The following is a 23,699-nucleotide window of genomic DNA, read 5'->3' as shown; positions in this document are numbered from 1 at the left end:
CAAGCAAACACTTCACAAAAATCAAGTTTCTCTTTAGACCATGAACTACATAAACATTGTTCAATAACAAAAAGATTTCTGTAAAAGTAATCTAATGCCTCCCACTGTTACTGAGACGACTTGCGCAGTTCCAATCTGCATTGTCATCTCGCCTGTTCTGGGCTATTGCGAGGAACTAATTCCTTGAAAAGAAGGGAAAAAAAACATGATTAGTGACCCCTGAATCAATTATCTAGGTCGAATCATCATTCTCCACTAAATAGGTTTCCAAAGCTAGTAAAACATATTTACCTTGTTTGGCCTTCTTTTTCTCTGCCAAATACTTGGGACAGTTCTGTTTCTAGTGTCTTTCTTGGTTGTAGTGGAAACATTTTTTTTTGGCAACATTGGCCTTTCTGCCCCCCTTAGGCTACACTAGGGTTAGTTTTATTCCCCCGACCTCCCTTCTTCTTCTTCCACTTTTTACTGCCAGATGAAGAAGGCATAGACTTAGTTCCAAAGGTCAAACATCTGTAGAACTTCTTGAAGGAAGTGGCAATATTTACCTCTCCCTTTTGTTCCTAGACTTTTATCAAGGATTGGTAAGTTGTAGCTCATTAAGATAGGTGGTCAGGTTGTAGACTAGCTTATTCATAACAACATTACAAAGGAACTGAAGAAACTCTCTGGCAGAGTCTCTAGAACAAAGCTAACTTGATTGACCTCAATGATGATGACCCGTTCATTTCAACCACAACGAAATGGACTATCATGTTGAGCATGTGTTCTCGCACAATGTCTCCTCTTGCATACGAGCATTGAAGATGAACTTCAGAGTATCATGTTTGAGCTGTGAGGATGGTTGTCCAAATATCTCTTGCAGTGAATACATAATCTCGAATGCAGTGACCATGGATTCATGCCTTTTTGTCAAAACTTCAGACAAGTTGGCAATATGTACGCTCGGGCCTTCTCATTTGCCTTTACCCATTTCTCGTATACATCCCAAACATTTTGGGTTGCATTTTGAGCTGAAGCCTGAGGACACTCCTCAAGTAGGACAAATCTTAGGTCATCCATGATTAATACACTATTGATTGTGTTTTTCCAACTCGTGTAGTTTTTCCTAGTTAACTTATTCGCACTTAATAGGTTGAGTGTAGTGCTAGTCATATTGAAGTTTGTTGAAACCATATAAATTATTTATATTATTTATATACATTATCCATTAAAAAACAATCAAATTTAGCAAAATTTTAATATACCCTATGTGACATCCAATTTTACAATGACGCTTTAGTGAGTTAGGATAAAAAGCCACCGTAGGATGGACAGTCACCCCTTTAATGAATTGAGACATTCTTAACCAATCATTACACCAGAATAACTCTTATTCCTATAATGATTAGTCACCATTGTTTGGTCAAGAAATCATTAACTTGCTAAACAATTTCTTGTAAGCGTAACTCTTCATTTTAGATTCTAGTGTTCTACCCTAATGAGTCGACCATAGAGAAAAACCGATTAGGGCAAAAGCTAAAGCAATCCTATCCATTACTGAAGTTTGAGTAAAATTTCATGCAAATACATTGGTTAGGAGGACACAAGCAAACAGTGCCACGAGGTCAACCATGAAACCTTACTACAAACTAATTAAGGAGAACATGGGATGTGTTGACACATGTCCCTCTCCCACTTAGTATAAATACTTTTTCCATACACCTTGATATTGACCTATGCAAATACCTTCCTTGGGGGAACACAAGTAAATGATGCCATGAGGTCGAGCATAGATCTCATGGTGTGAACATTTAGGGAGAATGTGAAAAGAAATTAACATATCATATACATTATTTTTCTTTCATTAAGTGTTTTAAACCTAGAGTTTATTATATAGGTAAATTCAGCTAACAATTTATCTAAGTATATTGTTAAATTGGCTTGATATAACTCTTATATTGGATAGTTTAACAATATATGATTTTGTTCATTAAATACTTTAATAAAATAAATCATTTATTGCATGCTTATAAAATACTTGTTAATTCACCTTCCAAGTCGATTCCCAGGTAGGGATATTTTGTTTTCGTCAACTTAAATACCTCAGCCTTAGACAGAACCTGCCTTAGACAAATGTCCCTTATAAACAATTATTTTATAAATTTAATCTTTTATTATTTTCAATTTAATCCTATTAAAAATAAAATACAAGATTAACATAATTCTAATCATATTAGAAATATTTTAACATAGGCCTAGGTGAATTAATTTTAAACCATTTAAAATTAATTGAAACCTATGTTTGCATGCAACTCTTGATTATAGATTTTGATTTCAATCATCAAGCTTATAAGACTTGTAAATTAATGAAATAATTAAAACCTATAATCATGTATCTAATAACATCAATTAAATATAACATTTATATTTATTAAGTAATGTTATGCTCAATGCAATTTCATTTTCATGACATAATATAATACTTATATTATAAACTAATGAAAATAAAACATATCATCATTCATCCATATAATAGAACTTTTATACTATAGTATGATGCATGGACATGTTACTGATATATGCAATCATATAATACGATATTTAGATTCAATATGATTAATGGCATACTTATAATATCATGCAACTATATAATATAACAATTATATTAATATGATGCATGATAAAATGTTTATACTATGGTGAAATTTTAAACTATTTCGCATACATTATGCAACATATAAAATTAATCATATATCACATGTAAAATTAATTAAATAGCAAAATTGGATAGTGAAGGGATGGAATCCCAGTATGGAAGCGATTGATCACCTTTGTGTTGATGAATTCTTTTTAGAACAAAATCAAAACCCAGTTAAAACACAAAACGATAAACAACTTTAAGCATGTCGTCCATAAAAGAAGCACAGAGAGGAAAGGTAAGATGAGAAACTTACCCTTGATGAAAAACACTTCTTCACGTTCTCCTTTCTCGAAGATCACAAACTCTTCTCCTCCTCACGAACACAGCAACGTACATGATTTCTCTTGTACACCACCACCAAAACCTTCCTTGGCCATTCTCTAAGTGAGTAATCAAGAAGGAGTTGTGGGCTCTTCTTGTTAATTTTGTGAGGGAGAATGATTTTTTCTTGAGAGAGTTTTTGGGAGAGTATCAAAAAGCATGGAGCAAAAATAACGTACTTCACTTCTGTCAAAAATGCATATGCCAAAGTTATGATAAAGAGAGGAAGGAAGAGTTATCAAAGTAACTCCTCCAATTGCATGATGTTCTTGATTTAAGTAAATTAAAAAAAAATTTAATAAAGCTAAATTAAGGACTTTATATTAAATAAACTTTAATATAAATGTCATATATTTGAATCATATTTAAATAATAATCTCTCACATAACCTATAGTTTTAATATAAATCATATTCACATTAATTTTAACTTATAATTTTAATATGAATCATATTCATATTAAACTTTTTCCTACAATTTTATATGAATCACATTCATATAGTTAATATTTGAATCATATTTAAATATTTATCTCTCTCATCAAACTTTATATTATAATGTATCATATACATTATATTAATTATACCTCATACAATTAATTCCCTTTAATTAATTTGAACAATTCAACTTATCCAAAAATAATTGTTTCTCATCTAACCTTTATTGAGCTAGCAAGGGAACCTTATGGACCTATAGATTAGAAGCTCCAATGATACTAGATTAATTAATCAAACTCTTTAATTAAATTAATCAACATTCATTAATTGTTGGTCACTTCACTAAAGGCCGACAACTGCACTCTTCGCACTGTTGATATAACCAATCAATAGTATGTTGACCCTTCACAAATTGCTTGTAATTATATCTAGGTCAAAATTATCGTTTTACCCTTATAGTTACATTTAACTCCTTAAGTACCATTGATCTCTCTAATGAAGAATTGGTTGTAGTCCAAGTATAAACTAGATCTCTCTTTGGCTAGTGAGAGGGTGAAGAGCCTCATTATTCAAAACCCGGAATCAACCCTTAAAGGAACAATTCATCTACTTACCTTAACAACAAGAATGAGTGAATTTCATCTTGTGTAGCTGTGTTCCTAGTTCCCCACTCGGACTAATCTCCAAAATGTTAGACATATTAAGTCGGCGAATCTGACAACTTTCACTCATACAGATCAAAGGACCACCCTCATAGGCAGGAGTTCACAACTCACTCATGATTAAGGTTAAGTTACCTATGGTCATCCTAGTAAAGTGTAAGTCTCTTCAAGTAACGATGCTATAAAGAGAGATTAATCATTTCTTGGTCTAATCTTATACAAACTCTTTATATAGGATACCTCCACTCACATGTCTTTACATGAATTATCAGAACTAGAGTATTTGTAACACTTTACAACAATTGTAACAATTACAAATTGGATCCTATCCATAATGTTACCCGGATAAGATAGCCAGCTTATCTATATACTACAAACCATTCAAGTTATTACTCAAACATGATCAACTTGTATGTCACCACATACATGTTTAAACTACACAAATAACCTAGGATCTTAGTTTATTAGATTTGGGTTAATGCAAACTAAATATCAAATAAAATAGTACTTTATTTTATTAAATAAATAATTTACAAACTACGAAATCACGAGATTTAGGGCATCGACCCCAACAGATAGAAATGAAAAAAAGGTTTCTAAATAAATTTTTCCCAACATCTAGACGATAATCAAGAAAGCTATTTACAACACTCTATAGGGGCATGGGGAGTAATTATACTAGTATTGGGAGAGGTTCAACTGCCTCTGTGCTGGCTTCCCTAACTGTCAGATCCTAAAACACCTCATGATTCACTATTTCTATGAAAGATTACTGTAAAATGATGAAATAATATCGATGCGGCTATAGATGGAGCACTAGTAACAAAACTCATCTCAAACTATGAAGTTGATTTCCATGATGATTGAAAATAAACAGTGGTTTGGGACCAAAGGTCAAGTTTCTCAATCATCCACATCTTCACAAGAGGTAAGTGAACTTAGAGCTAAAATTGTTGAACTATCTACTATTGTAAAATAGGTTTACTTTGAAAAAATACAATCTCATGAGCCTATTGCTGAAGTAAATTATGCTGGGAATCAGCAAGGCGATCAAATGTATAATAACAACCATTGGGGCAATCAAGGACACCAGGGTCAGAGCAATTCGTGTATGCCCTTGGAGGATATGGTGAAGAGTCTGACAAATTCTACCATGCAGGTTTAGTAGAAACCAGAAGAAGTCTCAGCAGACTACTACCTCTCATATGCAGAGTATGGCCAATCAGATCTCCTAACTTGCCAGCGCGGTCAGTAGGCTAGACACTTAGTATGGGAAGCTTCTTTCCCAATCAGTGCCCAATGTGCGTAATGTCAGTGCCATTTATGCTTTGAACTGCATGGAGAGCTTTAAGGTGCCTGTTGATGAGCCAATTGAGGTTGTAATTGAAGAGAAAGCTGAGAATATTGAGGAGTAGATTGCTAGCCTGGCCAGAAAACGAGGGGTAAAATTTAATCCACTTTTAAGTTTAAAAAGCTAGTATCCCTTGTGCTCCTTTTCCTAACAGGTTGGCTGTTGCTAAGGAAGTTGAGCCCAAACAAGAGGTGAAAGTTGCCCAGTCTTCAGATGGCCAAAGCCCTACTGCAAAGGGCGATAAAGCTTGAGTGGAATTTCCTGGTGAGAAGAAAAAGAAATAAGAGAAAGAGATCAAATAGAAAGTAATATTGATAATCTCTATTTGTTCTAGTACCCATATTTTTCAGGATGGTAGCTAACCTCCTAAGTTGGGGGTGAGTGATGGAGACTTGGCAGTCTATGGCGATTATGGTTGATGAAGCCGAGTCGTGCCTAGCATATCGAACTTAAACAATTGCACTACCTAGAGACAGGTAGGATTTACATTTTTATTGCTTTCTTAGTTTAGGTTTCCTTTCAGTTATTTTTATTTGTCTTGAGCTTAATTCTTTAAATTTTTCTTGATCTTTAGATTTTTTTTTATCATGAGAAGATGGAGAGAATCAATTTTTGATGAGCCAAATATCACCGTCGTCTAGTGTGTCAAATTTCAGGGAAGTTTTCTGTTTCCCTTTTATTTTATCCCATTTTTTCTTTTCTTTATCACATTAGGGACAATGTTAGATTTTAAGTTAGAGATCGGGCATGTTTGTGTTCTAGCTGGAGCCATTGAGCATCTGACCTCGGGCTATTTTATTTTTTGCTTATATGCATGTTTGTTCATATTAAGTGGTTTGTTATGATGACTAGTCTATGACACACTTCTTTGTGATTTTACTTTGTATGACATGTTGTTTTACATGAATAATAATGCTTTTTAGCCCAAAATTTCTTACTTCTCATGCACGCTTAAGTTCTTTGTCTACCTACATTAGGCTTTGCATGCTTAGAATCATGTTATTTAACTTGTAGTTTTATTGTCACTCCGATTGGTCCCACTGATTAAAGAATATCTTATATGATTGGTTGTAATGTAATACCGAGAGAGAAAAATGTTTTACATGTTTGCTTTAAAAAAATAAGTTGATATATATTTGCATTGAAAATAAATATCATGAAAGAAGAAACAAAAATGAACTTGTAATATTATGCATGATCATTTGTCCTGAACTTTGACTTTTGTGACTGAAAATCCACATTGGAAAAAAATTGCGTCCAATAGGATTTGGACCTATTTGGGGTTAGAAGGAGCTACCTTGCTGTGATTAGTTAGAACATTCACGAGAAAGGAGTGAGTATAGTTTCCTGTAGTTTTGTGTGAAAGATAACATGCCTAGATAAAATAAATGCAAGTTGGGATCCCAAAAGTTAAATTCCAGGCGCCTTGGTTGAAATATTACCGTCTTGATTGTTTTGGTGTTTGGTGCTTGGTGCTTGGTGCATGAGCTAATGTAGGGGGAAAAGAAATTGAGGGCCATTTAAAACCATTTCGGGCTATTAGGACTTAATTAGAAGGGCTTTGAACTCATTCTTGCATGAGTAAGTTTAGAATCAGTTTTAAATTGTGCTTCATTTACTAATTATGAATTGATTTCATTGTTGAGTGCAAGTTAAATCCTAGAAGACTGTTAAGGCTTGAGTAACGAACCATGCAATTTGAGTAAACATATAATTTGTATGACTGTTTGTTTTATTTTACCTCGGTCGAGGATGATCAAAAATTAAGTTGGGGGTGTTTTATAGCACCAACAATGTGTTATCTTGCTCCATAATTCGGGATTATTCTAGGATTTATGTGTTGAATATTTTACAGGTTCGGACACTTAGGAGGTAGAATTGACTATTTTGAGCCAAGCACTCGCGGTTTGCCCAAATTCATGCAACATTACAATGCTACCTTTATGTATAAGGTCTATGCGTTGATTGGAGTGTTATAATACTGCCCTCAGCGTTGCAACGTTGTGACAGTTTTATAAATACTTCTTTTGTCGAATTAGGATAAGAAGAAGGAAGGGATGAGAGTGATCTGATTCCAGCCGACTTTTACACTATTTTTCCACTTTTCTTTTGTTATTGGTTTGAGGATGTATAAAAAATGATTCCTTAGAATTTACCATGAATATTATGAGCTAACATAATCATTTATAGCTTGGGTTTAGTATTTTTCTACATATTTCAATGTATTTGTGAGTTTGAAACTAGTTTATTACAATTTTCGGATTCAATTTTGTTCTTGATTCATTATGATTATATTATTGGACACTTGGAAATTTTATAATTATCGCTTTTGATTGACATTTGATATATGGTATATAATCTCGTGTTAATTATATAGAAACAATAGGTTAGATTAGCTTGCGAATCTATTTGGATGAGTATTGTTCTAACCAACTTGGAACTGAATCCACAAATGTTTAATTAAAGTTGTTCTTATTAGATGTTTAACCTAATTTTGACCTAGATCTTAATGCAATTAGGCCAACATGAATTTGCATGTTGTTCATCGATTTGAATTGGGCTAATTAGTTGATTAGGTCGAATTAATTGGTTGTTCCAATTAATTTCGTTAAGTATAAACAATTACTTGACTCTAGTAATGAGAATTTGATGATCGAATACATTGAATAGGAGAATTCTGAAACAACCCAATCTAGGCTTTCTGAAAATGAATTTCAATACTTTGTTTTTATCTTATGCATTTAAATTTATTTGTAACATAACAATTTCACAAAACCCCCCTTTTGGTTACCCTTGGATTGAAAACTCTTTAATTGAAAATTTTAAGGGCTCCCTGAGTTCGACTCATGCTACCATTACTATATTAGTTTTGAGTGGATATAATTAAATTATTTGGTCCAGATTTGGACAACGAGATCCGCTCTGACCAGGTTTAAGAACCAATCGACCATCAGTTCTTCTTCATGATTTTATTATTGAATCTACATGGCAAGAGAATCCATCCCCATGTTCATCAGAATCCATGAGCTCCTCAAGTACTCCTCACTCTATAGCACACGTTGTGACTTATGATAATTTTCTTGTGCAACATCGAATATTTCTTGCAGTAGTAACTGCAGGCATGAACCTCATAATTTTAATGAAGCTATGAAAGATGCTGGTTGTAGAGAAATCATGCAAAACAAAATAAATGCATTGGAAGTTAACCAGAATTGGGTCATGAAAGTCTTACACCCAAGCAAGAAAGCTCTAAAGTGTAAATGAGTGTATAAAATCAAATATCATGCGAATGGAGAGATTGAAAAACTCAAGGCTTACCTTGTATCTTTTTAGCAATCATCAAGTTAAGGATATAGATTATAATGATACCTTTGCTCCAGTGGCAAAAATGGTAACTATACGTACTTTCTTGGGAGTTGTAGCTGAACATCCATCTAATGTAGTTCCCAATTCTTTGCAGCTGCAACTCCCAAGAAAGTACGTATAGTTACCACTTTTTCCAGGAAGTGTACATGAAATTATCATACGATTTTACTATCAATACATTAGATATGGTGTGTTGCCTAGAAAAGTGTATGTATGGTTTACATCAAGCTCCAGGGTGTTAGTTTGCAAAGTTAGCTGCTTCTTTGAAGAAATATGGGTTCGCCCAAACTTATTCAGATTACTCACTTTTTATGTTGCATCATGGACAAGTTCAACTTAATGTCTTAGTATATGTTGATGATCTGGTTATTTCTTGTATTGACACTTCTGCTATTGCCTTATTTAAGAAATATTTGGGTGAATATTTTATCTAAAAGATTTAGGCATTTTGAAATATTTTCTTGACACTAAGGTTGCTCGAAATTTAGCGGGCATTTTTCTTTATCAACGAAAATACATTCTTGACATCATTTCAGACATGGGACTTTTAGGAGCTAAACCTATAGTGTTTCCAATTGAGCAAAATCCTCACTTAGCATTAGCTAATGGTCCTTTTTCTGGTAGAACCTTAACGATATCAGCATTAGTTGGACGTCTCATATATATATCCTTTATGCGACCTTATTTAACTTATGTGGTGCACATTTTGCCTGACAAGAACACTGGGATGCTACAATTCATATAGTTCGTTATTTGAAAAGTTGTCCAGGTCAAGGAATTCTCCTTCGCTCTAGTTGTTTTCCTTCTCTATCCGGTTGGTGTGTCTCGAATTGGGCTAGTTGTCCCTTGACTCGTTGCTCTCTCACCGGTTAGCTTGTTTTTCTTGATGCTTCTCCTATATCTTAGAAAACTAAGAAGTAGCAAACGATGTCTCGATCATTAGTAAAAGCCGAGCATCGCTCCATGGCTTCTATTACATTTGAATTCAAATGACTTAAAGCATTATTTGGGAGTCTTGGGTAGATCATCCTTGTGCCATAAATTTATTTTGTGACAGTCAGTCGACATTGCATATTGCTCGAGATCCAATTTTCATGAATGCACAAAACATATTGAGGTAGACTATCATTATGTACGTAATGCTGTTCGAGATGACACCATTGCTACACATCATGTATCTACTCACGAACAACTTGCTGATATATTTACAAAAGCCTTTGGGAAACAATGGTTTATATATCTTCTTCACAAGTTGGACATTTGTGATCCTCATGCTCCAACTTGAGGAGGGGTATTAGGAAATATATTTCCATATTTGATTTGTATATTTTTCCATTTATGTATTTGGATATCAATTTTGGTTTTCACCAAAAATTAGGTTGTGTATATATTCCTCTTATTCTAAATGAAAATTGAAGGAGACAACTTTCCTCACAAAATGAGTCAACTTATTTACAAATATAGTAAAATGTCACTGTCTATGAGACATTTTGCTATATTTGAAAATATTTTCAATAATTTTGTCATTTAAAACAATTACTCTAGAATTAAACTACATCCATAGTACTAAATTTCCGTCAACATGTCGAATATTTCCATGTTTTCATGGGTTCTACATCGACATGAGGAGGTGAATCGATATTTTTATTATGTCATAGAAAAATCCACGAAATATAAAAAAATAATAATAATAAAATCTCTCCAGTGTAGATCTAATAATAATGAACATGTTAACTTGTATAAAAATCATAAAATATTTTTTACTAATTTAAATCTATTTTTTGAATTTTTTGTTTTTATAATTTTCAACAGAAATATCCATCGGAATCAACGTCTTATCGATATTTCCATCGAAAATTTCATAAAATTAAGACTTGATATTTTCGTGGACATTGACATTTTAAACCTTAACTACCAACCTAGTCACAATTCTTAAAACTTGGCCTGGCTTAAATGCTAATGGATTTCTACACAAGCCGGAGTGACGGTGGTGCATTGATGAAGATGAGGATTGAAGCTCAAATTTGGGCCAAGCCTCTGATGACTCGTCTTCTTTTTCTCCGTCGAAAGAATTGCTACTTCCCCACAAACAACGGAGTCTCGCTAAGATCTAATTTCCTTTTCTATAACATTTGTGAATAAAATATATTCTTGTAGTCTATTTGCGTAAAAAAAAAAAAAAAAAGTTATTTGGACAATTATGTAATATGGACTACATATTGGGTCATCTTTGTCAAATGGGTTAATTTTAAAATTTATCGAAATTACAGACGATTAAAATAGAACAGGCTTAAAAGTATGGGAATTTGTATAATGCTTTATGTTGTATAATATAAAATTGCATTCCCAAGGGGTTGAGATGGCCGAGTTGGTCTAAGGCGCCAGATTAAGGTTCTGGTCCGAAAGGGCGTGGGTTCAAATCCCACTCTCAACAAGAGATTTTTTTATTCTTTTTATCTATTTTTTTTTTTTTTTTTTTTTTCACTTTTCATTATTCCATTTTATTCAAGCCTTTCTCTCCGAGGAAGGGAAGGAAACTATATATATATATATATATATATATATATATATATAATATTTTTTTTCACTTTTCATTATTTGATTTTATTCGAGCCTCTTCTCTCCGAGGAAGGGAAGGAAATGTAAATACTTTTCGGATTTTTTATTTATAAAAATTTTCCCACCAAATATATAATTATTTATCAGATATAGTAAAATTTTAGAATTATCAATAATAGATGTTAATAGACACCGATAAACTTTTACTTATAAAAGGGACTATTATTTCATTTGTCAATAAGCAAAACAATTTAAGGTGAAAAAATAGCGGGAACGTCCCTCACTTTCAATCTTGTGAGACTTTTCTATTTAGTTCACATTTATTCTTTTATGTTTTGAGGTGGATTTTAATTTAGTTCCTAGATTTAAAATATTGCAATTTCATTCTTGACATCTAAGTTTTGTTTCAATTTGATCTATCGATTTTTAGATTAATATTAATTTTCATTTTCATTAAATATTCATTTTTTGTCTTAAGTGTTAATATATTGTTAATAAATTTAAAATAATAATAATAATATTAATTAATTAATTAATTAATTAAGTTTTCTTATTTTCATAACTTTTAAATTTAAATTTAAATTTAAATTTTACATCAACATTATTTTAAATTAATTAAGAGACGTTGACGTCAATAATTGAAAGCGAGTATTTAATGAAAATTTGGATCTCATTATTTATAATACTTACAACATTATTGCATATTTAAAATAATCAAATATTATATCAAATAACAAATAAACTACAAAACTTTAGGGCACAAATCACAACACAATTATTTTTCACAACGAAATAGCTCAATTTAACTTCTTTAATATTTGTATATTTTTATTTTAATTTCATTTTCCTCTCGTATTCTCTCTCAGTATGCATTCAAAAGATGAAGATGATGCAGACAAAACGAAGATATATATGTTGTCGTTCTTCAAACCCCAAGGTTCTTTCAAGCAAAATTTACAACGATTTTTGAAACCATCAACCACTATCTATACAAAGAAATGTGAAGGTGATTTTGAAGTAACTCAACTGAAAACTCCACAAACAAAGATTAGTGTGTGATACCCACAAAAGCTACTCAAGTAGAGATGTTAAAAGTCAGATTTCATTTTGAAAGTTCAACAAATACTTTTTTCCAATCCTAATATTGGTCATCATGTTGTTGTTGCCGCTCCAAAGATCTGCTCTATAAAAGAAGAAAGACAAGTTGCAAGAGAAGCCCTTGACAAGATGAAGCCAACGTTTGATTTTCATGAGAATCTTGATGCCATGAGAGAATTTGAAAAATTAATTAAAGTGCGCCTGAGTGAAGTAGATATATTTACTAATATTCCTAAATGTAATTAATCATATGTAACTAATGATATTTTTTAATTGGTTAAATGATGAGAGTACCAAGATTAAGTCAACATAGTTGATATACCCGGTGCATCTTCTAATTTCCCATCACCAATCATAATTTTTTTTTGAACTCTCTATAATTTAGAATGTGATAAAACTTAGAATAGATCTTTGATATGATTGTTTGGTGATTTGTGCAAAAGAAAATGGTTAACATAACACGAATGAAATATTACAGAGAAAATTTAAGAAAAAATTAATTTACATTTCCAAGTGTAAGCATAAAAATTTATGTTTATTTTTTCTTCATAATTAAAATAGCTATAAAAACTTGTTTATATCAGGTAAGAGAAGTGAAAAAACAGATATTATACTTTGAAAAAGATATAATATACTGAATAACTATTTATAATGAAATCCAAAGTGATATAATATTAATGGTTAAAATTTCTTTTTAGTTCAAAAAATAATGTTAATTGTTATTAACCAATCAACTTTATTCATAAGTTTATTAATTTTTGTATAAAGTGGGAAATGGCGGTAAAATTAGTCTAAAGCAAAGAAATTACCGAGTTTTCACAACGCCAGTAATGTCGGTGGTGAAATATCGTGATATCGTAATATCGTAATATCGTAATATTGGAATTTTTTTTTATTATAAAATGTAAATATTTTTAAATATTTTTTTATATTTAAAAATGCCCCACCGACTCTAATATGACGCGGTGAAAATTGCTTTCCACGAATTTCACCGCCATCTCCCGCATTATACAAAAATTAACAAACTTATATTGCATGAATTTTATTAGTTGATGACAATTACTATTATTATCTTTTTGAACTAAGTAAATAAATTTTATACCATCAATCTTATATAAACTTTGGATTTCATTATAAATAAATATAAAATATCTTATACGTTTTTCAAACTATAATTATTGTTTTTTACTACTCTCTCCTCATATCAACAAGTTTTTATAACTATTTTTATTATGGGGAAGAAAAATAAAATTTCATCCTTAAACATAGAAATGAATGTATATTAATTTTTTCACTAATCAACGATTGATCTAAAAGTTTAAGCTGATCGGTGAAGTAAATTTAATATTTGAGAAGTACATTACATAATATAATACTTTAAGCTTAGGTGTGCTAATTATCGTTGAACTCATTTTTGTATTCCCTAGTTTGAACTTGGGATTAAAGGGCGTGAATAAATATAAAAGTTTTAAAAGTGTGCTATTGTAATTGGGATCAAGGAGAGTGATTGTAACAATTTTTTCACATAGTGGATTTCCTTCTGGTGGGTCGTGGACTTGTAGTTTTTCTTTGAGATGGGAGTTTATATAAATTCTTGTGTTTCTAGTTTTATTGCATTCTATTAATTTCTATATTATTTTCTACTTAATCCTATCACTAAAATAAATATCACATACGATAGCATTAAAAAAAACACTATCATAGATTTTCATAGCATTTTCGAAATGTTGTCGTAGTTAATAGTGCTCAAAACGTGCTATCATATTCCACTTAACTCAAGATTATTCCTGTATTTTATGCGCGTATTTGATTATTTTATAGGTTTCGAGTACCTAGAGGGTAGAAGAGGGCATTAGTGATAGAATGGAGCTAAAACGAGCCAAAATGGAGCTTAATTGCATCAATAAGGAAGAAAAAAGCTAAAAAATGTTCATTTTGCCCCTGCCTGCATAGTGTCGTCGTGCCCTATAGCACCAAGCTCGACACTATAACGCCGAATGACTCTATTTGATGTGCAACAAAATCCTATCAGTGTCGCGACGCTCCAAACCTGATGCGCGACTAAATCCTGTTAGTGTCGTGGCACTGCACCCTAGTATCGCGATGCAATCTCGATAATTATAAATAAAACATTTAACCGACTAGGGTTTCACTCTCCAATTCCAACCGCTTGCAACACGATTTCTCCTTATTTTCTTTTACTTTTTGCTCTATTCTGTTTGGGTTGATGTCCTAAATCTCGTGGGTCCGATAGTTTGTAATTGTAATGTACAAACAATTTATTTATTTAATAAAATCTAAGGCATTTTATTCGACATTTAATAGCATTAATCTACAAAACCAATAAACTAACATCCAAGGTTATCTTCTGTAGCTTAAACATGTATGTAAAGACATACAGGTGGATCATATTTAAGTGATAACCTAAATGGTCTCTAGTAGATGAATAAGGCTGGGTACCTTATCCTGGTGACACTTCGAATACGACCCGCTTTGTAGATGTTACAATTGTTGTAAAGTGCTACAAATGATCTAATCCTAATCATTCATGTAGAGACATGTGAGTGGGGTATTTTATACAAAGGGGTTTGTATAAGACCAGACTATGAAATGAATAGTCTCATTATATAACACCGTTAATAATAGAGACTTACATTTCACCAAGATGACCATGGGTGACATGACCTAAATCTTGAGTGAGTTATAAACTCCGGCCTATGAAGGCGATCCTTTGATGTATGGGTGAGAGTGGCCAGATTGTCGATTCAATAAGTCTACCATTTTGAGATTCATCTGATTGAGGATTTGGGAACACAACTACACAAGACGAAATTCATTCCTTCCTTAATGTCAGGGTAAGTAGATAAATTGCTCCTTTAAGGGCTGATTCCGAGGCTTGAATAATGTGGCGTCACACCCTCTCTTGGCCCAAAAGGGATTTGGTAATAGTTGGACTATGTCTTATTGTTCATTAAAGGGATTAGTGGTACTTAAAAATTAGATATAACTATAAGGGCAAAACGGTAATTTTGGTTCAGCTGTACTTACAAGAAATTTGTGAAGGGTCATTGCACTGGTGACTAGTTATATCTAGTGAATACAAATATATATTTGTAGTGCGAAGAGTGCAATTGTCGGTCTTTAGTGGAGTGACCGGTAGTTAATGGATATTGGGTAATTTAAGTAAAGAGTTTAATTAATTATTCAAGTACCATTGGAGCTTCAATCTACAAGTCCATAAGGTCCCATTTGTAGCTCAACAGGGATTTATGAGAATCAATTTTGGATTAAAATGAATTGTTCAAATTAATTGAGGGAATTAATTATATGTGATATAATTAATATAATGTATTTGATATATTATAATATAAAGTTTAATTTTGAGAGGAATTAAATATTTGAATGTGATTCAAATACTAATTATATGGATGAGATTTATATAATTAAATTTAGTATAAATGTGATTTATATTAAATACCATATATTATTGAGAGAAATAAAAATTATAGTTATATTATATTGGATACAATATAATAACTATAAGTTATGTGTTATATTTGATATAACACACACACACACATACATACATACATACATACATATATATATATAATAAATTAGTTATTATATATATATAATTATTATTTATTAAACCAAATTTATTTTAATTTTATTTTAGATTTCAAAATTAAAAATTCTCTTTCAGTAAAAAAGTGTGAGGGGTGAGGAATTCAGTTTTTTTTTTTTTTTTAATCTTCTTCATCTTCTTCATAGAGGAGGACTGCGATTTTTTTTTCTTGAAGCGTTCTCCCAAAAAAAATCCTCTCTCAAGTCCTCTTCCTCCCTCTTTACAAAATATACAGACCCCACACCTCCTATAATTCTCAACCCTTACAGCGAATACAGAGGATTACCTCTTGGTGGTGTCCAAGTTGAGGTTAGTTTCTTTATGAATTGTTCGTGACTTTTTGGAAAGGAGGAATTTCATAAAGATCTTGTTCTTCAAGGGTAAGTTGTTTTCTCTTTCCTAATCCCTCTTTAAAGCATGTTGTAAATTTTGTTAATATGCATAACTTTATGTTTCCTATCTTTTGATTCTATGAAAAATCGAAATTGGGAATAATCCTGCTTCCGCTACGAACCTCAAGGTTCCTTCAATTGGTATCAGAGCGACGTTCTTGGTCCCAAGTTTTGTTATTTTCAGAATTAATTTATAGTTTATGGTGGGTAGCATTCTGTTTAATTCATGTCGATGAATGTATGAATGTTTATTTAAGCAATTTTGGATGTTTTTGGGATTATGCTTTAGATTTACTAATTTCTTTACAAATTTGATTTTTAAGAGCCTGGTATTTTGGGCATAATTTCTTGTTATTGAGTTTGTAATTCATTGTCTTGAGTCATTGTGCTGTTCTTGGCATTTTTTTTTTGATGAAATCGAGGCCCAAATCGGAGAAGAAACGAAGCAATTCGCGACTGTATAGTAGGCGATGTACAGTAGCATTACAACGCAGTGAAGGGCAACGAATTTTTTTCGTAGCATTGCAACACTAGGTCACAGTGTTGCAACGCTCTGAGATGGAAAAAATTAACCAATTTATCCGTGGTTCGATTCGTGGTTCAGCTGGTTCACGTACGGTTCGCTTGGTTCAAGTGGTTCAGGTTTTGAGTAGTCCGGTTCGAGCAGTTCAAGGTCCGGTTCACCTGTTTTGAACTGATTAAGCTATTATTTGATGTAATATTTAGTTTTTCTATTAATTAAATTAATATAAAAATGATATTAATTTAATTAATGGTTTAAAAGTCTAATCTGGACAAAAAATTATTGTTTAAATTGTGCATTTGATGTATGGTTTAATTTTATTGTTTTATATGTTATAATGTATGCTATATATTAAAATCCCACTATAGGTTATGCATTAATCATGCATCATGAATATTATAAATGTTATAATATAGTTGTATGATTTATTTTTTAGTATGCTCACGCATCATATAATATAAGTGTTATAATATATGTTTGAATGCATAATAACATTGTCATGCATCATTATATTATTAGAGTTATAATATATAATTGGATGTATGCACCAATGTTATTTTTATTATTTCATTACTTTAGTATATAAGTGTTATGTATGTTTAGTAATGAAATGGAGATTGCATGAAACATGGCACTACTTTAGATAATTTTATAATTGTTATAATTTTATTAAGTATGTCATTCAATGGAATGTATGATTTCAATTTATTTCATCTATTTTATAATAATTATAATTAGATAAAATTAGAAATTAAACTCGATAATATAGAATTGCATGCAAATGTAGGTGCAAATCATTTTTTAAATAGTTTAAAATATGATTCACATAGACCTAAGTTCACAACATTTCTAATGAGATTACAAATTAGTTTAATATTTTTAATCAGCTTAATAAGATTAAATTGATTTTAATTAAAAGATTAAAATTGTAGTAAACGTATCTATAAAGAACATTTTGTCTAAGGTTAGTTCTGTCTAGGCTGGGGTATTTAAGTTGATAGAAACAGAACACCTTATCTAAGAATTGACCTGGAAATGTGAATTAGATAGGTTTGCTACAAGCATGCAATTGTTGATTAAAGTTTATTAAAATATTTAATGAACATTAATTAAAATTGTTTAACTATCCAAAGTAAGTGTTACTTTTGAGCAAATTTAAACAATCACTTGGTAAAAATAGTTAGTTGTATTTTTATAAGTCAAATTAACCCTAGGTAAAACACTCAGTGGGAGAAAAATAAGGTATATGATACTTCATTTTTCCCTTTTCACATTTCTCCCTCATAGTTCACATCGTGAAATCTATACTCGACCTTAAGGCACCTTTGCTTGTGTTCCCCTACGAGTGGTGTTTGTATAGGTAAATACCAAGATGAATGGAGAGAGTATTTATAATAAGTGGGAGTGGGACGTATGTTAATATATCCCACGGTCTCTCTCATTAGTTTGTAGTTAATTTTCATGCTCGACCTCGAGGCACCTTTTCTTGTGTCCCTCTATAGATGGCATTTGCATGACTCTTTACTCAAACTCCAAGAATGGATAGGGTTACTTTAGTTTTTTCCCCAATCGATTTTTCCCTACGTTTGGCTCATTGGGGCGGAACTTTAGAATCTAAAATGAAGAGTTACATTTACAAAAAAAATGTTAAGCTAGTTAACAATTTCTAAACCGAACAATGGTGATTGATATTTACATGAACAAGGATCTATTTTGTATATTGGTTGAGATGGTCTCATTTTAGTGAAGGGGTACCTGATAACCCTACGGTGACTTTTACCCCCCCTCTCTGAAACATCATTGCAAAATAGATGTCACATAGGGTCACTAGAAAAAATTTGGGCTTTAATGTCGGTTGAAAAAAGTGAAATCGGATGTATAATGTCAGTTTTTTTTAAAAAAACGTATCATTAATGTTAGTTTTAATGTCAGTTTGTAATGTTTTTTTCCTTATTTTATTAAATAATATATCCCTAATTTATCGCGTCCTTCTTCGCCCAAACCCTATCTCTGTTTGCGCCGTTCACCATTCTTCCCTCGCCGGATCTCCTTCACCTTTCTTCGCTCGCCGTCGATCTTCTTCACCTTTCTTCGCTCGCCGTCGATCTCCTTCACCTTTCTTCGCTCGCCGTCGCTCGTTCTTCACCTTTCTTTGCTTGCCGTCGATCTCCTTTACGCCGTCGATCTAGTTCTCTTCCGTGTCCGTGAGAGAAGTAAGAATACATATATTGATGCTTCTTAATTTTTTGGGTTCTTTATCCCCAAATTTCCGAGTTTTACTCTTTATCCCTCCCAAACGTTTGTAGGTTTTTATGTACTTTTTTGCTGACTGATTATGGCATATGATTCCTGTTGCAAGTTCATCTGACTTCTTTTTCCCCTTCCACCCCTTTCTCAAAATGTATAATTTTCTATATTCAGTCTCTTCTTGTCAGCCATCTTTCGTTTGTACTTCAACTTTCCTGAAATTTTATCATTTTAAATCTTCTCTTTAAGAAAATTAGCTTGTCAATTTAAGGAACATCATACAAGTCGTGGTATTCAATTTGAAACTACCTGTTTTAGTTCTAAAATATTTAGCCATTCAACCTCAGACTTCATTAGACGGTGCATTGTTACGCAAACAACAGTGTCATGAATCACGATGAATGAAAGAAAGGCTGAACAAATGTTCTAAAAATAGTCGAACCAAGAACACCATGTGTTATCCATGTTTATGTTGCTTTCTTCAAGGCATTATAATTTCAACATAAGTTGAAATTTACACCCCAAACAACGAGAATTTGATGCTAAGTTTAGAACTGAGTGCAATTTCTTTTAATATTTTTTAATGGGTTTTCTTTTTCTTTTGTGCTAATCAATGATGCTTGCTTCCATGTTATTATGAGGAACGTATACTCCGGGGCTACTAGGAATAATTGTCCATGGATAAGTGATCTTTGGGTTTGGTATTTGCTTGTTCTGAAACGTGCACGTGCTTTTAAAGGTGAAATTGTTTCTGTAAGTATAGACAACCACACCCTTTCTTTGTAAGTATTGGTTTTTTTTTTTTTTTTTTATGAAATTGAAAGTATAGAAACTATAAGACAATATGTGGATCAAAATTTTGTTATTTTGGATTTCAATACAAATATTGAGAATAGAGACGATCACTGATGATGTTGCTCGTGAATGCAAAAACTAAATGTACTAAACTATTTTAGAGTAAGGTTCTTTTGGAAACTAGTTGAATTAGAACTTTTTAGCTAACTCATTTAAGCAATAATGAAATGATTTTGAGTGAAGTTTTTCATTTATTAGGTTCAAGTTTGATGTGTAAGGCTTTTGATTCTTGGGGATTTGGAAGGAAGATATGAAGATTGCATTGGACATATTTTAAGAAGGTTGAAAAGTGGAGAAGGTGCACCCAACACAAAAAGGATTTCATAACAACATTAATAACAAGTACAAGGTAATATTTATAAGATGCTTATCTTAAAAGTCTATTTGTTCTAAAGTCTTGGATTAGATTTAGTGTTGGAATGCTATGACTATCCTTCCGTTAATTGCGCTCGTGTATATTCACTTCAATCTTCATTGCCATTGCTAGTTTATTCATGTGTTCTCCGGTCGTTTTCGGTTGGTTTCCGTCAGCATGTGGGCTTTCTTGGAGTGTTCTTTGTTCTCTCCATACATTTTTCATTACTCTCTCAGATCAGAGGTTTGAAAGTTTTTCTCCTCGTACGTTCATTCTAGATCTATTCATGTTTTACTTGCTTTTTTTCTCTGTTAGATTATGGGAAGATTTTGTCACAATTTGATGTTAGTAGTGATGCAGTTACCCCATGATGCCAATCACAAAGAAGAGGCTCTTCCTCAACATTTGTGCCTTGCAAAATAAAAGAGAACATGAAATCCTCATATGAGGTCAGAGAAAGAATGGAATTCCTATTTATACTTATCTCTGCTAGGGTTGTCAATACTGTTTATAAATATTTATAAATACCCGATTGGAAAGCTGAGGGTACAACCAGTAGGCATTATTGTATTTGCTGCTGTCATGGCTACACTAGGTATGTCTTGTTTTGTAAACCAGTTTGAAAGTGCATTGATTTTCTCATTCAGTCATTTGAACCATGATCGAGGAGTACGAAAGTCTAGTAATTCTATTGCCTATCTACCTCATATTCCTGCTAGAAATGAAGGCCCCTTTCTCAATTATAACAAGTGAAAATATTGACATCCACTATTGATGGTTATTACATCGATGTCTTGTAATTAGCAAAGACCATGTCTTTCAATTTTCTATTCATATTTGTATTCTAGGATCTTTAATTGTTGGATCAACTTGGTTACGTCAAAATTTCATATTACTTTTATTGGTAGCAAAGCATGATTATATATGATTTGGGTTTCTTTAACAATGCGGAGTGGCTAAATCGTTTGGATTTCTTGTTTAGGCTTTCAGGTATTGCTTCAACCAGTAGAAAAACTAATTCAAGATAAACCTTGAAAGTCTATCGTCAGAACAATTCATCTGGTTTTGTGCAATTATGACCTTTGCCACAGTAGTAAAACTTGCCCTCTGCTTATACTACAAAACCTCAAGAAATGATCTTTTGGATTCATTGCTGAGTGAAAACAGGTTTTAAATGATTAATCCGTTGTATACTAATATGAAGAAAGATGGGTTAATTCCTAATGTCTTTACATATAATATACTTTTGAAGGCGCTGTGCAAGAATGATCGTGTTGATGCTGCACACAAGCTATTTGTCGAAATGTCAAGTAAGGGCTGCCTACCTGTCGTGGTTAGCTATACGACTATGGTGTCTTCACTGTGTAAAGCAGATAAGATTGATGATGCTAGAGAGCTAGCGGGAAGATTTAATGCAAATGTCTAGATAGAATCCTTCAGCATAATGCAAATGTTTAGAACTATATGAAACGCTATCGTGCCTAATGGAGATGACATTTAGTTTAATTAGGGCATTTAGTCTTTAATTAATAGTTGGATCTCGTCTACTAATTTATTGTTGGATGTTTAGATTTTGTTATTGCTCCATAGAACTACATGTTGGATTTGTGATATGTTTCCATTTGTTAGGTATTTTATTCATTGTTAACTTTTCTTCAAGTATTTATAGAAAGAGTCTAACTTTAAGGAAGAGTTCTCCTTTCTTTTGCTAACTACTTGTGTTTGTTGGCTTTTGAAATCACTTCTTTCTGTAGATTTTGTGGTTTATTGAGACATTTGTTTAGATCGATGGAACTTAGAACTTTGCTGAGTTTTTGTGTTTTGGCTTTTCTTTTCATTGATAGGAACCGAGTCCATGAATCTAGAGGTAAAAGATTGAATGCCCATGTGACAACTTTTGATAATTGAAGTGAAGTGAATAATCAGATTTGAGTTTTTGTAAAACATTGTTATTTATGTTTGAATGTCTGAAGAAACCTACAAGGAGAGTTTTTGTAAATCATTGTTATACTTTTTGTGACAAATTTTGAGATTTGAAGTACATTGTGAGCTAAATTTGCTTATTGATATATGTGTTCTTGAATATTCATTTTTTTGAGAATTCTGATAGTTTTATTTAGAACAAGTGGTTGTGGAAAATTATTGGGAGTGTGTTTCTTTGAACAGGTTCAAGGTAAATTTTTAGTTTTATTGTGGTAGCATCGTTATGCTACCGAAAATTTTCCATCGTCTTCGTAGCTCATATCTAGGTAACCAAGCTTCTCTTCTTCAAGATCTTGAAAAAGAAGATTCTCTCATCCATTGATATCAACTCTTGAGATCTATCTGTTTTTCTTGGGAAAATATGTTTAAATTGGCTATTTCCTATTTTTTTCCTTCTTGTGTATGAGCTAAGAAAGAAATATTACTAAAATAATGTCATCTTTTGTTGTTTCTTCTTCAATATTTAAGACATCTTTGGAAGAGACATGGAAGGCATTGTCGTCGTTCGCATGTCTCCGCCACACGTGCTGCCAGATTCATTCTACCCTTTACTTTTAATGATGTTGTTTGTGTGTTTTTAGGTGTTTGGAAGAGGCGGGGAGGAGAAGGATTTATTGTAACAACAAGGGATTCACGTAAAAATTGTTCTTGGTAAGTACATTTTTGAATGCTTGCAGTTTTAAGAACAATTAATAAGTTTTTTCAAGTGACTCTAATGATATGAAAATTCCTGTTTGAGAAGTTATAGTGTGTTTAGTTCTCTTTGGACCATATTGGATTAAAATGTAACACCCGTTTATGACTCATGGACGAGAATTGAAACTTCTTACTATATTCCGTTATTGCAAGAATGTATAGATAGGAATTTAGCTGCAGAAGCGGAAATTATCCATGGACATATCGTTAAGTTCACGTATATAGGAAGGATTTGGACCATATAGGAAGGATTATGCATGTTGGAGTGAGAATGTTGTGGGGATACCAGTTACAGTTAAGTTCTACGTTTTGCTATATATCTATTTTAATAATACTTCTTTGCCCAATGTTAGTTTTCTTTTAGTTTTTAGGGTAAAAAAAAGAATCTACATTTTGCTATATATCAATTTTAATAATCTGCATTTTGTTTTCATTTTGAACGTTGAATTTTGTTTTAGATGATTATGGCGCATATGAGAATATGCTGAGGCAATTTGATATGAACATGGCCTATGGACCTTGCCTTGGAATGACTAGAATGGCTCGG

The 23,699-nt window shown here is 32.1% G+C and overlaps 1 long non-coding RNA gene and 1 other non-coding gene across 19 annotated transcripts; both read left to right on the top strand.

The window, feature by feature from the left end:
• The first annotated feature begins 11,169 nt into the window (after positions 1–11,169).
• Positions 11,170–11,250, top strand: TRNAL-AAG. The gene has a single exon. It is a non-coding gene; the product is annotated as a tRNA-Leu (tRNA).
• Positions 11,251–18,975: 7,725 nt separating this feature from the next.
• LOC120075261 lies at positions 18,976–23,627 on the top strand. Of its 18 annotated transcripts, none has more exons than XR_005481268.1 (7): positions 18,976–20,016; positions 20,317–20,467; positions 20,606–21,640; positions 21,726–21,783; positions 22,640–23,107; positions 23,306–23,446; positions 23,611–23,627. It is a non-coding gene; the product is annotated as an uncharacterized LOC120075261 (long non-coding RNA). The 18 variants fall into 18 exon arrangements; XR_005481265.1 differs by having other exon boundaries at positions 18,977–20,016; positions 23,038–23,107; positions 23,315–23,446; XR_005481262.1 differs by having other exon boundaries at positions 18,977–20,016; positions 23,038–23,107.
• The last annotated feature ends 72 nt before the right edge of the window (positions 23,628–23,699 follow it).

This window comes from Benincasa hispida, chromosome 4, assembly GCF_009727055.1.
Source record: "Benincasa hispida cultivar B227 chromosome 4, ASM972705v1, whole genome shotgun sequence".
Classification (NCBI taxonomy): domain Eukaryota; kingdom Viridiplantae; phylum Streptophyta; class Magnoliopsida; order Cucurbitales; family Cucurbitaceae; genus Benincasa; species Benincasa hispida.
This window is presented reverse-complemented; position numbering and strand designations above follow the sequence as displayed.